General features: G+C 37.3%; 2 protein-coding genes across 3 annotated transcripts in view; one reads left to right on the top strand and one right to left on the bottom strand.

The window, feature by feature from the left end:
* Window positions 1–16,416, bottom strand: part of LOC126917081 (uncharacterized) — a 524,956-nt gene that overhangs the window by 387,095 nt on the left and 121,445 nt on the right. The window lies entirely within an intron of this gene.
* LOC126917035 (hemicentin-1) overlaps window positions 1,204–16,416 on the top strand; it is a 644,265-nt gene continuing 629,052 nt past the window's right edge. The window contains exon 1 of the mRNA XM_050723406.1: window positions 1,204–1,213. The gene's annotated coding sequence lies outside the window, so the exon portion shown is untranslated. The remainder of the gene's footprint in view (window positions 1,214–16,416) is intronic.

The following is a 16,416-nucleotide window of genomic DNA, read 5'->3' as shown; positions in this document are numbered from 1 at the left end:
ATTTTTCACGTTTCCTCTTTCAATTGGAATGTTAATTAAATTTCTAATTATTCGAATATATCTCTCTCGAATTATTTCTTAATCGAAGTTCGCAATTTGGAGAACATTATATCATATTTATTTGTGCGTACATGTCGTGAAAAAATGTCAAGACACTTTTGTTGTTCTTTATGAAAAATAAAAAAGAAAATGCACATATGAAAATTCTTGTTCCATTATAAGTGTAAACTCACCTATTCCTAGCATAAATTTGGAATAGCCCCGTTTATTTTTTATCTTCCATTTTTCCTCACCACAGCTAGTTGTAAGAAGTTTATCGCATCTTACCTGGAAAAAGAAAATAAAACAGATTATAGAGTAACAGTTTCAGATAGATCGTTCGATCACTCTATTAGCTGTCAATTTTATAATTTAAATACAAATCGATGGACATTATTCAACTGTTTTCTCCCCTAATTGTTACGGTTGATTGCAATTTGTCCAAATCCAATTAAGTATCAGTTTACATTCATTAACACGGGATAACACATAGTAGTAAAACTAAATAATTCTGTGGTTTTGCATTGGGAATTTTAGCAGCGATCATTAACACTAATTGATATTTCTGCGTTATCAATTATTGATTCTGATTAATTGCACTCGGTAATTGATCTCGAACAATTTGTTATCAATCCTAATACCAAATTCTGTGTCTAAATTTTACACTTAAATGATCAAATTACGTGTTGCAAACACAAATTCCTCAAATTGTATTCCGCAAAACGGCACTGATATAGGTCCAATGTATGTACTAAAATATATATAAAAATGTTCACAATCCTAGTCAAAATTCTGACAGTTGTAACGTTCGCAAAGAATACAGAAAATATTTCACAGATATTTCAACGTTCGTCGTAAGAAACTATTAACAAGAAAAATAATCTTACGAGCCATTTTTTTACTAATACCGATATAAAAGCCAAAAAATGGCCACGTTCGATACAAACAACCGAACACCCACACTGCTGAAAGCGGGAGGAAACTGTTAGCCGCATCCTTATCTCGAGACTTCGAGGGTCGACGATTTACTATGGACCGCAAACATTTCGTTCAGATATAGGGATTCACCTAACTGGTCGTAAAAAATCCATTTGGCTTTGAACCTGTGAGAAACAGCACATAGAACTTTAGAATCGCTTCTACTTCTCGTTCTCTCTTACGAAGTCCAAAGATCGTGACGAATAAGACGAATACAGCGCCGAATGAAAAATTGAAAACTCGTTAATTCAGGGTAATTAATTGATTTTTAGCACAGACAAATGAGATTTTAGCGATCACCGGGGTGGGTTATATCGGCGCATGACTGAACCCCCATAAATACAGGCGTTCCGATTTATCCGCAAATAGATTTCTGCAGCCGGATTAAACCACCCTCTCCGCTGTAGCGCGGCACGACGTTTCGTTTGCTTTTTATTCGTTGCATCCCCGGTGTCGAACAACGAGCATTGCCAGAATGCTGAGTATTCCTGCGAAACGTTCTTTAAATATCGATCCTTTCCGTAAATCATTCCCGTGATTGATCGTTACCATCTTGGAGATTTTGTGAAATTTATGGACGATGTTTACATGGGTTAAGTTCAATTATTTATTAGAAAATATAAGTTCCAGCTGGAAATGGGAAAAGAAACTTCAACGTTTAATATAATTATTACTATAAAGCCGGATGTTTGAGACGTTTCGATCCAGCAGGAGGTCCGGAGTTTAATTTGACAAGGTATTCGAGTTTATAGTTTCGTACTTGCAAGTTCACAATTTTATAGTTTTATACTAAGTAATTTGAACTTTACGAATTGGAAATTTCAGTCTCTTAATTTCACATTTCATAATTCTCAATCCACAATGCCAAAGGTAGTATTTATTGCGTTAGAAGGTTGTCGATTCAGTAACATTCCATTTACCTGTACCCATGGTAATTAAATGGAATAAAAGTTGATCAAGTTTCCCTTCTACCTTTGCTTTCTCGCCCAAATGACGGTCATTTAATTCACCTTCAAATAAGCGGATTCAGCTACTGACAACGAGAGTTACTTTAATCCACTGAAATGTCATTTCAATAAACGAAATTCGATTAAATAAAATTCCATTGAAATTTCCATAAAAATATGCAAACGCGGTGCAGCCTACATACACAATTAATTCCTCGAGTGCATAGGACTGGTTGAACGTTTCAGATCCCTCAATGCCAATGGAAATCGAACTACAGGATCTGCTCTAACGAAGAATACGTGACGACGATACGTAGGATAATTTTGACAGAGTTTAAATAAGAATTAGGTCGAGGAGGGTCCTTACAGTACGTAATCCATAGGCGCGTTTTCTATTTGCAGTTTAGCATTGAAGGCGAGGATGAAGCGTTTGAAAGGTCTGCGTTTGAAGGTGAAATGTTACCGGTCGGAATGGTCAAGCGTGGAATGGGAAAGCGTATCCAATGGGAGGAATTTCGCGTTCGGGGATTAGAAATATTCGTGGACGTTGAGGAATGTTAAGGGAGTTGGAGGAAGGGAGAGTTTAAAGGGCTGCTGGTAAGTGGGTCACGTTTATACGATAGAAATCGATCATTCTGATACCAGTGGCTGACAGTCGAGCGTTGTTTAGTCCAAGTCCCCACAGTCATTTCCTTAATTACTATTCTCTCGATGTGACTTGTGTAATCGAAGGTGACTAGCATTACTTCGTCACAAGTGGAATTCGAAGCAATCGAACTGGCGATCTTTGCCCACGTCAGAATTTCACATTGCGTTGTAATTACCTCGGTGCTCCTCTTGATATACCAGTAATGGTGATAAATAGTTTTCGGTAAAGTAATTTAAATACCTTCTCGGCAAGATGTTTCATTTTGGTTTATCGGTAGACCATGGATTTTTATGCAAATTCGTATAATGATATAATTAATATTGTTGAGGTGTTGACTGATAGAGGAACGAATGGATGAATATGTAATAGAAAAATACATTGAAATAAGTAAAGGTATAAGTATAAGTATAGTGTATGCTGATCCAGATCCTCGTTCTTACAGTGTTACAATACAATAGAAAGAAGTGCTATGATAAGCAGCACGTTCATATATTTATAACAAAGGACATTACCAAAAAGTTAACCTTGTAGTTCTAGCTGAAGGCTACAAGAAACAGCAATAGAAATCTACTTACAGCTCTTTTGTTTCTAGACCTTGTAATCCAAAACAAAATTTATATTCAACGCTACAATAATACGGATCTCTTCTTATTTCGAATTTTCTGTTTCACTAAATTCTATTCTCTTCGTAACAGCGGTCTCCGGGCCACGGATATACAAAAGAGAAGGTGTAGAGATTTTCTTAAAGTAATTACTTCAATAAATATGATTTATTATTAAGAAAATAGACAATTAATTTTATTACTAGATATCAATCCCTTAACCTACGATTTACGTTCGAGAATTTTGGGCCGAAAACGTAAACAAGCTCGCGCAGCCTTCGAGCATTCGCACGACTTGTGTAGTACGTACTACGGGCTATGCCCATGATATTTACGTTTGGCCCGATCATCGTACTACGCGCTATGCCCGTAGGTGTAAGTTAAGGGGTTAAAATAAATACCATATCTTGTTTTTATTGTGCAAAATAAAATTCATCGATACGAAACTGCACAAAATTATTCTGTTTCGAAGAAGCAACGCTACCTACTTAAGTTCAGCTTCTTCCAAATGAAGTTTCAGCAATTTAAATCGGTACAGAATATGAACAGACATTTTCCAGATAATATGCCATCGTTTTACAAGAACCGTTTCTGCAGACGTAAGACGGAAGAGAGCTTAAGCGTATCTGTCACTGTATCGCTTGAAGAGGAAGGGAGAGAGAGAGGCAGAGAGAGAAAAAAAGGGAAGAAGTCAAGACTTCAAGTTAAATTTCCGCATTATATAGGAAGAACGAGTTTCTGTACTTTATGCTTCGGGCAAGGAAGACAAAAAGAATCATTGAAACGTTCTTGGTTCCCATCCAATGCCTTATTACACTTGTCAGGTTGCTCGTCTTGACAAGGCTGGGTTAGGTCTTGACAGGCGCACCAAGGAACATTCTTTCCTCTAAATATAGGAATTTTACTCGTTTCATGTGCCCGTATCCTCTCATACTCTGTGTTTCATTTTTCTTTATTAAAATTTTATGTCACATTTGCGTACGAAGATGTATTCGTTCTGAAGTTAACATGCGATTTTCATCAATTACGTACTTCTTAACTTCATCTTATAGCAAACTGTTCGAGAGTTCCAACTGTCTCTTTACACTCGTAATACGGTGATTTTTATATTATTAACTCTGTTCAGATCTTAGAAACAAAATTCTTAATTAGAAGATAGTTTAAAATTAGTTTCAGTCAAAAGTATCAAAATTGTTTAAAAGCATTTCTTCGTTTACAGTCTACTACACGAGTACTTATTTCCAATCACTTTATAAACTCTTTCTCATCAGAGTATATGCAGGAGATTGTACGCGTAGCTGTTACAAATCAGCCTTCTTTCCTCAGACACAATTCAAGAGAGAATTTGTAAAAAGATAAATGTTTGAAACAATCAAGATTAAAATATTTCGAAAATGAATTACTTTTTGATCAATTTGCTTCTGTACCCTTTGACAAAATCCGCCAAAAAGGGCTCGTCATTTCCTCTACATAGAAAAAAAATGAAAATACACATTTCCATCTGAAAGCAAGTGCAATCGTTGCACGTGTGTCGTTGCACTCGCGAAAGTAGCTAGAACCGTAAACAGGGATACTACGCGAGCCATTCATCTTCTTCTTGCAACAATTTCTTCCAATAGCACTCAGGAGTGAGCAACAACTTGAAACTGTTACCATCCGCTATTATATACATACATACATACCATCTTATATATTACATATATAGCGCACGAAGATAGAAAAAAGTTTTATGAAGAAGAAGCGGCAAAGTATGAAACAGCACTCTGTCTCTGGTCTTCATTCCAATATTTTCAAGCAACTAAAAAGCTCGTGACCACTTCTCCTTCTCGAGCACGTAGCCTAAACATAGGGATCTTCTCTCTTCGTTCTGGGACTCGCAACTTCACGCCAAACTGGACGTTCTCAGTTTGACGCCCTATAGCGCGATAAGAGGCGGTGTTTTCGTCTCGCTGGCTCGACGTTCCAACGAGAAGACACGCGCAACTGGCGCGATAACGCGAAAATGTATCCGGTCGACCGATACGAATGGCATCGATGTTCAACCAGCCTCGTGAAAAAACTTCCATTTGCAGTTACTTTCCCGTGACAACGAATTTCCCCATTGAGACTGGACCCCCATTTCCGGTAAAACGCGACGTTCGCACTTCCAAAGAGTCCCGGCGGAAGACGATAGCAGACAGCATCTACTCAAGACATCGTGCTCGATCATCTCCATCGCCCATCGCGGTACTATGCCGAGAGCCAAACTTCCAGCACTAGTTTCTCGACTAATTAACATACGGATATACTCGAGCGAGTGAACACGCCACCGTGTTCCTGAAATTCCGTTTGCGTTACTCATCGAAGTAATAACTGACGGACCGGAAGCTAGTGATTCCAATCGCGTCTATTTACGATCCGCTAATAGTCTAGGAAATTCCGACCGATTGGTCCAGAGATGGCAAAGAGTCGATTTTTGCACCATTGTCGTTGATTTGTTAATTGAAATTATTCGGAGACGCGGCAAGCTGAGCGTACCACTTCGTGGCATGGAGTTTTGGAAATATCGGGAAGGAACAGTTTTCTGTTATTTTGTAGCCGCTTGCGATTTCATTCGAAGAATTTTATTCGTTCCGCTTGAGCAGATCTAACGATTTTCTTGCTGTTACATTTGCAGGAGAATTTATTGGCGCTGCTAATATAAAATTTCGCTCGAACGATATTCGTTCAATTGCGTAAGAAGGAACAGGATTTATTCTAGACTTTTAAATACACTCCTCTTAGACGTAGGAAGCTGTGATGGATAAAGGCGCAGGCACAATTGAAAACTAAATTTAAAGGTCGAGGAAATGGAGGTTGCAGAAATCAAAAAGATTTTCTTAAGGATCGCGGAAAATCTCTCGTAATGAATCGAAAGACGAAAGTTCTTACAGAAATATTTTTGCCAAGATCACGAAAAGAGAAGTTTTCTCTTACCGGAGTTTAATGAACCACGCGGCTATGATTCCATTTTATCTACATAAGAATGTAACTTTATAGACGTATTTTTATTCGCGTTATTAATTATACAATTTTTCTAATTAAAAAACTACTTTATACGAGGGAAACATATTTTAAGGTTTTTTATTAGCTGTTTGTTCTTTGTGCGCATATTAATACCTTCCTAGTTCGAATTTTCCTTCTACATTTCGTGTAATTAAAACTCTCTCCTCTCAACGCAAATTTCTAATGACTTTTCTCTTAATATCTGTCGTTTCGATATATTTTCCTATTAATCAATGTTAGTCGTGAATATTTCATATATATGCAGACGTATAATAATATGATGAATGATAAATTTAGATATAAAACAATATAAGAGATTTTATAAAAATAAATATTATGATCTTTTTTAAACAAAAAGTAAAAAATAAAATTTAATTTCCATATAACACATTTTTATGCAGGCCATTGATCTGGGTTCTATCGAATTTAGAACATATTTTAAAAGATACTCATTCCGTTTAGTTCGAAGAATTTCCATCAACGATTACGTTTTCCTCACTTCTGCTCGATATAATCGCTTAGTCTACTCAAACAGGCGATTATAGGATCCTGAATTATACAATGTATAATGCGTGTTTGAAGTGCAACGAAGCTCTTAAGGGAAACAAGGGTCCGGCTCGGGTTGGCTTAATTTACGAGCATTCTCCAAGAATTTAATGTTTAAGATATCACTATTTACGCGAAGATAAAGTACCGCATAATTTATTCAGGAATTCCAACTAGTAAAATGTTAATATATCGATGAACGTTTTAAATAAAACTACCTGGCTGATATAAAAAGTTATATATTATAGGGAAATAGATTACAATGTAATTAGATGTTAAAAATAAAACAAACTGGAAATAATATGAAATGAAAATGAAAATTCCTATAGCATAAATTATTCATTAATTAAATTTCTATTTATTGTTCGATGAATTATATTACATATAAATGTAAATATCGAAAGAACTTATTAATCATACTTTAGCTAAGGTATCTTCAAATTTCAAAAACATTTCGATCGAAAAGCTACTAAAAGAAGATCAAACAAAATCTATATTAAATTTCGATTCTTACTTAAAAATATCGTTTATTGAAAGTTAATTCGTTCGTGCAATTTTTCGATAGTTTTCATCAATTAATTACCGTGTCGTCTATATTTGTCTCTTCCTACTACTCTTTTTACTATTTCACCATACTGTGTTGTGCTTACTTTCCAATAAATCTCTCATCTAGTCAACATCATTATACATTTGAAGACCAGCTGCACAACAGAGACTTTAATGTTGTTTTTTTACCGTTACTTTGCCGTTTGTTCTCCGCCGCTCTAGTTTGTTCAACCATACCGTTACGTTAGTTGGTTTGCTCTTTTCCTTTTAAAAAGTTTCTAGCCAATGGGGAACGAAAAAATTCAGCGGAAGAAGCAGAAAAGTCAGCAAGACGAGATGGCAGAAATGCGTGCTACAACGGGACTATTGTATCAAAGGTTTATTAAATAGGAGTTTTGGCGTTGAATCGTTTTCATTCTTTTGCTTATACGGTTCTCGGTTTCCCCTTTAACGCTGATACAAAGCTTTTCACCGTGTAAAATGTCAGAATATTGTCACGCACAGAACGTGCAGTTTTTTTTTTTACGAAAGATCTCTTGTTCCAAACATTCGTGAGAGAAATATTACTCCAACCATGATAAATAGTTGGGTAGTGAATTAGGATTAGAATCATCGTGGATTAAATTACAGTAGTTGCGGCAAAGAAGTGAAAATGAAAAATATATAAGAAAATATATCACGTAACGAAAAACAAATTTTTCATCCGTATACTTTGTCTATGTGTATTTAGATCTTCAAAAATGTATGATTGTAAATCTAAGATAAATAATAACTTTCTAAGAATAAATCAATGTAAGAGAAAATTTTTATGAAAAATTGTAAATTGACTATTTTGCTAATTTCAATAAACTCAACAACCTGCAACGTAATTCAACACAGGGTTTATCTGTTTCAATATGCAAACGGTGGGTGTTTAAATACGAATTACTCCTATACTTTGCAAACATTCAACATGGAATCGTTAAACACGTGTGTAGACGGACCATGCAGGAGCATCGCACATGCTCTTAAATTGGGAAAACCAGCCCGCAAATCCCTCGTTCACGTCCTTTCGAAATCTGACGCTCCCATAGAACTGGTGTCAATCGTTGCTGAGAGACAGTGACAGATTCCACGTCCTTCAAACTTTAATTAGAATTTTGGAATCCATTCTTTCCGTAAACGATTCACCCGAATCGGCGTTGCAAAGTTCGTAGTAATCAGCGAATTACAAGTTCCATTCCGTCCGACGAATTAACAAAGAAGAACGAAAAAAGAACGATTGCTATCTCTCAGAGTTTCGTTCAAATTTCTAACACGTGTCACAACTTGTTCTATGTAAAATACTTCCCTTCCAATTTCATAATATGAATTCTATGCAACCAGATAGTACATTAACGAATCAAAAGATCCTCATCTTTTATAATTTTCTTCGAAAGAAAGAAAAAAATAAAAATAAAAAGAAGACACTGTGATCTTAATTTTCTTCTAACATCGACTTGATCCATTCAATACATCGTATGTATCTTCCTGACGATTCCACGGAAATGAGGATTTATAATTCTTAAACAAGCGGTCGATATAACAATTGTTTGGTATAAAATGGCACATTATGTGCGACGTATTAACCCAACCTGGTCATATCGTAAGTACAAAATGCGTAGAATTTGCAACCTACTATATTAATGCTCCGTCTACGAGAGAATACTCGGTACACAAAAGAAATTAGTAGTTTCATACGAAATATTTTAAAGAAGAGCCCTACAGAGACCAACAGCAGACACCAAAGGGCCCATCGGGCTGATGCTTACATCGGTCGGTGGAAATGACGCGTAATGGCGTCGCCAGCGGCTGCAATCCAGCGGGCAGTGTCGGCCTGAACGTTAAAACTCGCGGTCACCATGGAACCGCATCATGAATTTTAACAGTTCCCCCTTCTGCACGTCGGCCGTGACGGCGACTGCATAAAGTTTCGCGCGTGTACAAGAGAACAGGACAGAGGAGGAAAGCTGGTGAAAAAAGAAAAAAAATAGAGGAGAGAAAGAAGAAGACGAAAGGTAGTGGACGGAGGAGAGGCACGAGGGCGGCCGGAGATAGCAGAATTATGTGTAAATTTATGTAAATTAATGGATTATTCTAGTTTCGTTAAACCACTGAATTCACCTTGGCTTCCTTGCTATTTTCCGCCGTTTATGGAGGCTCTGCTGGCGAAAAACTGACGTTACAGCGAGCAACAAACAACGAAATAACGACGAAGAAATTCTAGAAAACGATATGGATGCAGAGAATAGGTGGAACTTATTAAATTTATTAACTTGCCGATCGAATCAACTTCAAGTAGCTTACGAATAGATTGCAGCATTTAGACGTATAAATCTTTTACGAAGATAGCATGCTGTTGCTATTGTACGAATTCTAATTCCAGGAATTGTTTGTCCTTCAACGAGTTTAGATCAACATAGTTGTACTATCCACGAGGAATCTCGTCCATCAATTATTTACTACAAACGAACTTCGATTCGTATGCGAAGATTATCGCATCGGAAGGAGCTTAGTATCGCTAGTTACGAATTTAGAAACTTCGTTCTTTGCCGTTTTCACGATGGCTAACGGAGAGTATTCGAATGGTTTCAATTAACGCTTAGAAAGTTTGGAAATCGACGAAGAGCAGTACGAAATGTTTCACGTTGTTCGAGAAATCGAAGCCCGCGAATCGAGACACGAACGGTGTCGGGTAAGATAGAAAGCATTTTGCGAGTTTGGCAAATGATTTCTATCTCTTTGATGAAACGAAGTTCGATTTTCTGTCACTTGGGTGTGATCTTCAAATTTCTTCTTTTTATTTCCGGTTTGAGAACGATTTCGAAGCGACGATAATTGGATAACGACTCCTCTAAGTAGATCGTCAAATATTTAAAACTCCGAAGTTCGTGCTTCCTCGTGAAGATAACACGAGAATTAAGACTCTCGTTAAAATCCATCGCAAGAGATTTTAACGTCAGGCTGAATCTGTTTATACGCAACGGAAAAGACGTATATCCGCAGAGTCCTTTAATGACGAAAGTAACATCTACGCCAGATCTGGCTGTTCATTTGTCCAACCTGAATATCAGCGTTCGCGTAAACATTGCCGGCTGAAACAATAACCGTCCCATGATACTCGGGCAAGCTTCAATAGTGTACAATGATTTTTGTCTTGCGCGGCGGTTAGCAAAATGCGAATACGTTCCATTCGTTGTTGGTCTTGTACGGTGGAACAATAAGGCACTCTGACAATGCGACCACCGTTCAGACAATTCTTGTCCCAAGAAAGGAGTCACGGTGTTGCGTCGTTTGCCCTCAGGCATTCGAATTTTGGCTCGAGCGCGCCACTTTGTTTCGCGCCGGTTTGAATTATAACCGACCGGCTAACTCTCTTCCGGATACGCTCCCGAAATTCAACGGACTGTCGTGGGAGTGGTTGCGATTCCGCTCGAACGAGCTCGTGTAATTGTTAATAAACTTGGGCGAATTTTGCTTAGACGAACGAACGACCGTGTGCTCTGCTTGAAACTTGCGTGATAATAGAATCTTTAGAACGATTCGAAATGGTACGGGTTTTAAATTGCGATCGAAACGTAGAAAAATGTGTTTAATTCGTAGAAACTCGACTGCGAACTGTTACGCGTTTATGGAAAATCCGAGGATACAAAAGTACGCGAAAATATATAAAACATTCAAAATATTATACTCGCTATGGTATTTAATCAGCGAAACAAATGTCGCTTTAATTTTGCGTTTCTAACAATATAGTATAATGTGTCAATACACATGGTCGAGTAGATAATAGCTAATTAGCTAGTTCAAAGGCTTCGGAGAACGTTGTAAAAATTGTTTAAAGAAGGGAAAATGTTAAAAAATCGGTGTATTTGAATGTTTTGGTGAAATGGAATAATTAAGCTACTGCTTGATTATATATGAAAATAGCACTTGATGTACTGTTTTAAGGTAATGTAAATGAGCACATCGCGCAACCTAATGCGACCATCCGCAGTCTAATTATTAAATATTACAGTAGTTCTCGTGTTAAACACGAAAGCATAATAATTTTTAAACACAAGCTGCAAGCTCGCAGTACCACGTGTATGTAACACGTTTCCTATGCAGGTTCAGTGGCGTTTAGAGCGCATTCAACCCCAATTCCCGGCATGTCGTCTCGCGATAATTCCGCGACTATCGTTGCATGGGGAACATCCGTGTAATTAGGCCCATTAGATACGCTTGTCCGTCGAATTTCGGCGTGAGAAAACGGCTAACCACGTACGACCGCGTAACATCTAGACGCGTTTTAAGTGGCTTAAACGAATCAACTAATGGAGCGGATTACAGAACGCGACCGGGACGCAAGGTCCGCATTAACGAAACTGGGCCCGTATTGTGTCAATGTCGAATATCATGGAGGGAGTGATATTCATATTTTATTGTAACTAATGGCTGCCGTAAGGTTGCGTTAGCGCGACCCAGTTCGCCCTTTACTAAATGGAACGCCATTGCATATTCACAAGATGAAGGATCTGTTTAAATCTTCCCTGAGTGACGGGAAAAAATAACGAGTTCTCCTTCGTGGTGTCTTGCGTTCTGTGAAAACGTGCACCGGGAAGAAAAGAAGAAAGAAGGAGCGAAAGAGACAGAGGTTCTCTCTTGGGTTCTTTAATGTTTCGCGTTTCGATGACGGATGAGGGCGGATGTTTTACGGATAAACTGATCTTAATAGCCTTTCATGCAAGTTTCCCAGTAATAAATTGATCGAACGGATGAAAAATATGGGGGGTGAAAGATTCGCGTTAGGCGACGATAATTTTTACCCGTTTTCCTCATAAAATGAAATGTCACCGTGTTCAATCTGTGCCTTTTTTTCTCAGCCTTCGAACTTTTACGATTTATGCGCTTGATTATGAGATATAACACATACAATTATAATATGCTACCTAATGCATGGCACGTTTCAATACGACAATGTATAATTGTTTATGATTTTCTAGAAAATCTCGTATCATTGTCATTCGCATTTTCACAGAAAAGCAACGAAAGAGTCACATCTCCATCACATCAATCAATGTATCGCGAGAGCAAAAGCTACACAGGTTCCATGGCACGGAGAGCCATCGATCCTTTGAAACGGCTAAAAACTCTAAAGACGAAAATTAAAAATCCCTAAAAATTCCACGAGAATCGCGAATCCACACGAGGCGAATTCTTCTTGCGGAGAAATCCAAATTTTCAGATAGCGCCTCGCACTTTGCTAAACGAGCGTGACGGAAATGGATCCGTGGGCAAATTTTGCCCGATAAAACTGCAAACTTCGACCGCTGAAACGAGTGGCTGCGGTGTAGCCGCGAACACGACAGCGTTTCATCTTCGTTTGCAGTCTAAGCGAACCAGGACAGTTCTTGCAAAATACACCTGGTGTTTCAGGAATTTATTAATACCCGCAGATTAATGGTTTCGGGGACAAAGTTGCCGTTACTGGAGTAAATTTCCCTCCCCGGAATTCCACGACGAGTAATTCTACGATAGAATCGCTACATAATATCGTAGGAACGAAGGTGAATGAATGTTACTGGCGGATCATGCAAAACGTTTCTGAACGAAGAAGTTGGTCGTTGCGCTGCTCGGGCAAATTTGTTTCCGGTTAATTAGAGTTTATCGTTAGAAACGGCAGAGTGTAAATTGATATTGAAATTAGTTGAAACGGGTCGTCTTTCTTTGCGGAGAAACGTTTTTAAATATGAAAATTTTTTATTCTAGGGGGAACTAGTTGCTAGGGGAAACTTGTTAATTGAAGTTTATTGTTAGAGACAGTAAAGTTCAAAGCGATATTAAAATTAGGTAAAACGAATTATCTTTCCATCTGAAAAGCGTTTCTGTATACGAAATTTCCTTATTGCGCTATTAGAGGAAATTTATTTCTGATTAATCGAAGTTCACTGTTAAAAGTAATAAAGTTTAGCACGATATTACAATTAATTAAAATGGATTATTTTTCTTCGTGAGATATAATAGTAGTAATATTTTTTCAGCAAACGAAATGGTAGATATCGGTCGTAAAAAGTACTTACACCGATATTTCAATTTGCCCGCTATTTTTCGTACCTACGTTCCTAGGATAAACGATTCGATACATTTTTTCTCAAAAATATCCGATCAAAAACAGACCAAATAAAAATAAATTTAAAACACATTTATCGAAACGGTCGTAGTAACTAGAGAGTATATTGATACGCTGCGCTGGCTTCATTTTATTTGCACGCTCGTTTTAATAAAACATAGTTTCGATTTATGTAAATGCCCGTGTGTATATTTATACGAATATGTCTATTTAAATATACTATGTATCAACGAACTTTTAATTGTGACCGTTATACCGGCTATTCTCCTTCTATACAAGATAAACAAAATATTAAATATTGAATAATAAACGATAAAAAGACAGATTTCAGTAGATACTTAAATCACAAATAATTTTTTCATTTTGTATATCAATGTATACTAACCATTGTAATTACATACAGTTGTTCAGAAACATAATATTTTTTTAACAGAATCTAATATCTTTTAATCTAATTTAATTTAACTTAATTTGACACATTTAGTGTTACTAACGTATGGTAATATTTTCCCAGGAATTGGATATTTTTCTCGTTCGAGATAACTAGCTTAATCGTAATAATATTTGTTCAATTTACTCTTAAATCAATTTATTGGTATTTTAATGTTTACTTTGTTTCATAATCATACTTATCCTAAAATCACGGCTAGCTATTTTCTTCAACTTTCCAGTATTTTCACTGTATCAAACCGTATAAAAATAAAGATAGTAACAACGATAGTAATCAATATATTGAGACAAATGACAAACAACCCAATGAAATACGTACGCGACAAGACCTCCCATTTCCATAAATAATCCTAGCACAACATAATTGCCGCAATAAAAATTTCACAGCCTCGGAGCAAAGTGCCATTTAAAAGACTCTCCCCTTGTCATACCAAGATAAATTCACCGTTTCGTGATCCATGAAAGAGGAACTGCTCCAAGCAATGGCACAATAACGAACAATAAATCACTTTCGCCGACCAAAGACTTCCTCGATCTGACAAATCTCGAATGGTCATACGAAATGACAAATGTTTCCGCGGGATGCTCGTTTGTAACAGCCGGAGCGGAAATTTGTTAATCGAAAAGCAAAAATTTAGCAGTAGGACGAGGAAAACTCGCCCAACGCGTTATGTACGGTATCGGCTTATACAGCGGCTTATTATATCAGCTTAATTCACGATAGGAAATTTAAGACGAAATTAAGTTTCAAGACAGATGTTGCATGGAAAATTTTTGTCAGCATACAGCTTCCATTTTCGATCTTTTTCATCTCGCGAAACACCGATCAATTGCTAAAGATAATGGCGCATCAGAAAAATGTATTTGGTTAAAGATATGCAGCATTCGGAGCGCGTTGTTGGTTCAGCTGACGCCATTTCCTCATTTGAAAATTGAAAACAAACGAGAACTAAATAGTTAAACATCGCGTATTTTAAAAATCCTCGTGGCACGCTTATTTGTTTGTCGAACGTTGCCGGGGCAAATGAGTCGATTCGGAAAGAAAAAATAGTCGCGTCGGAAAGTCGATGGAAACTTGATGGAAACGAAAGTATCGACTTCAAGTCGCGTGAAACGGAAGGGCTGTTTTAATTAAAGCAACGAGACACTCCGTGAAACGTCGCCGCGGACAATGGAAATTGCCTTGCACCCGCTAATCCGATCCTTCTTCCGTGTTCGTATAAACATTTCCCTGGCCCATTTCCATTCAATCTCCCTTTGAACGAGCCATTGGAAAAATCCTGCTTCTCGCGAGGGAACCGGAAGTCGGTCGCGCGGAAAGCATCTTATAGGATCCGTGGCTCGGTTCAAGACGCTATGTTCCACGCCGTTTTGCTTATTTTTTGACTTTTTCCCTTGTGCAAACAAAAGAACAAGACCGGCAGAGTTTCAAGCTGGTATACTGGGATCTCCTCGAGCTGATTCCGGATTTCGCGAAAACGTCGCACGCGGGGGAATTCGAAATGATTTCGGTGCTGTCTCTACCTCGACCCGTACAGAATCAATATTGGATCTCGTCAGGGATTGGTACGGTATAAATGACGTGGGCGTGTGTGGAGATTGATACCGGAATATGATAAATAGGCCTTTGTGCAATTCCACTGTTGGCGAATTAAAAATTCGCCAAGTTTTCCGCTGCTGAAATATCGAAACGAGGAGGGGCACTTTTCGCTAGCTAGGGGCGAAAGGACATTGTTTCTTTGGGGGATTGGATGAAAAATTTGTGAAGAGCTTTGTGTTTGTGAACGAGGGAATGGATGATATTGTAGTAAAATAGCTGGTGTTCCGTCTATTACTAATTAGTGTTTAGATATCATTAGTATCGATATGTAGAATTTTTTAATAAATTACGTACGACGTATATAACTTTAAATTTTAATGGTGAAATATAAACAAATATTTTGAAATTACTGGCTTTATGTTACAAAGTAGGAAAATAATTTCCGGAAACACTGTCATTGCTTTCTTTGTATCTTATTTGTATGTATATGTAATAAGCATTAAATTGTAGCTAAAAAAGAAAATACAGAACGCATAGAATATTTAACGTTTAAAATATATATCTACTGAAACAAATTTTTATTCAAATTGGATAAATTGCAGAAACGTCCGCGATTATAACAATTATAATTAGAAGGTATCTGCTGTTTTGGAAAAAATAGATACTATTGCCAAATAACAATGCCATACAGTCAAGGATTATTATTCCTCTGTAATTCCGTTAAAATCTCGAGGCTCACGATATGGATACTAGTTAGCTTCTCTGATACTAATTGGCTTCTGCTCGCATAATATGAGTATTAACTTTCATATACTCTTGTATATCAAAGTTACGTATTTCATTGAAGAGAATAATTTGAACGATCAAACACTGGTGTATCGGTGTTGTTTAATATCCGTCAAAATTGGAAAGCGTAACAACGTTATCAATAATAATCAAAATAGCGAGAGCCGCGTCAAGGCAAATAC

This window comes from Bombus affinis, chromosome 6 (assembly GCF_024516045.1).
Source record: "Bombus affinis isolate iyBomAffi1 chromosome 6, iyBomAffi1.2, whole genome shotgun sequence".
NCBI classification, from domain to species: Eukaryota; Metazoa; Arthropoda; class Insecta; order Hymenoptera; family Apidae; genus Bombus; species Bombus affinis.
Note: the sequence above shows the minus strand (reverse complement) of the source record. Positions and strands in the feature narration are given on the sequence as shown.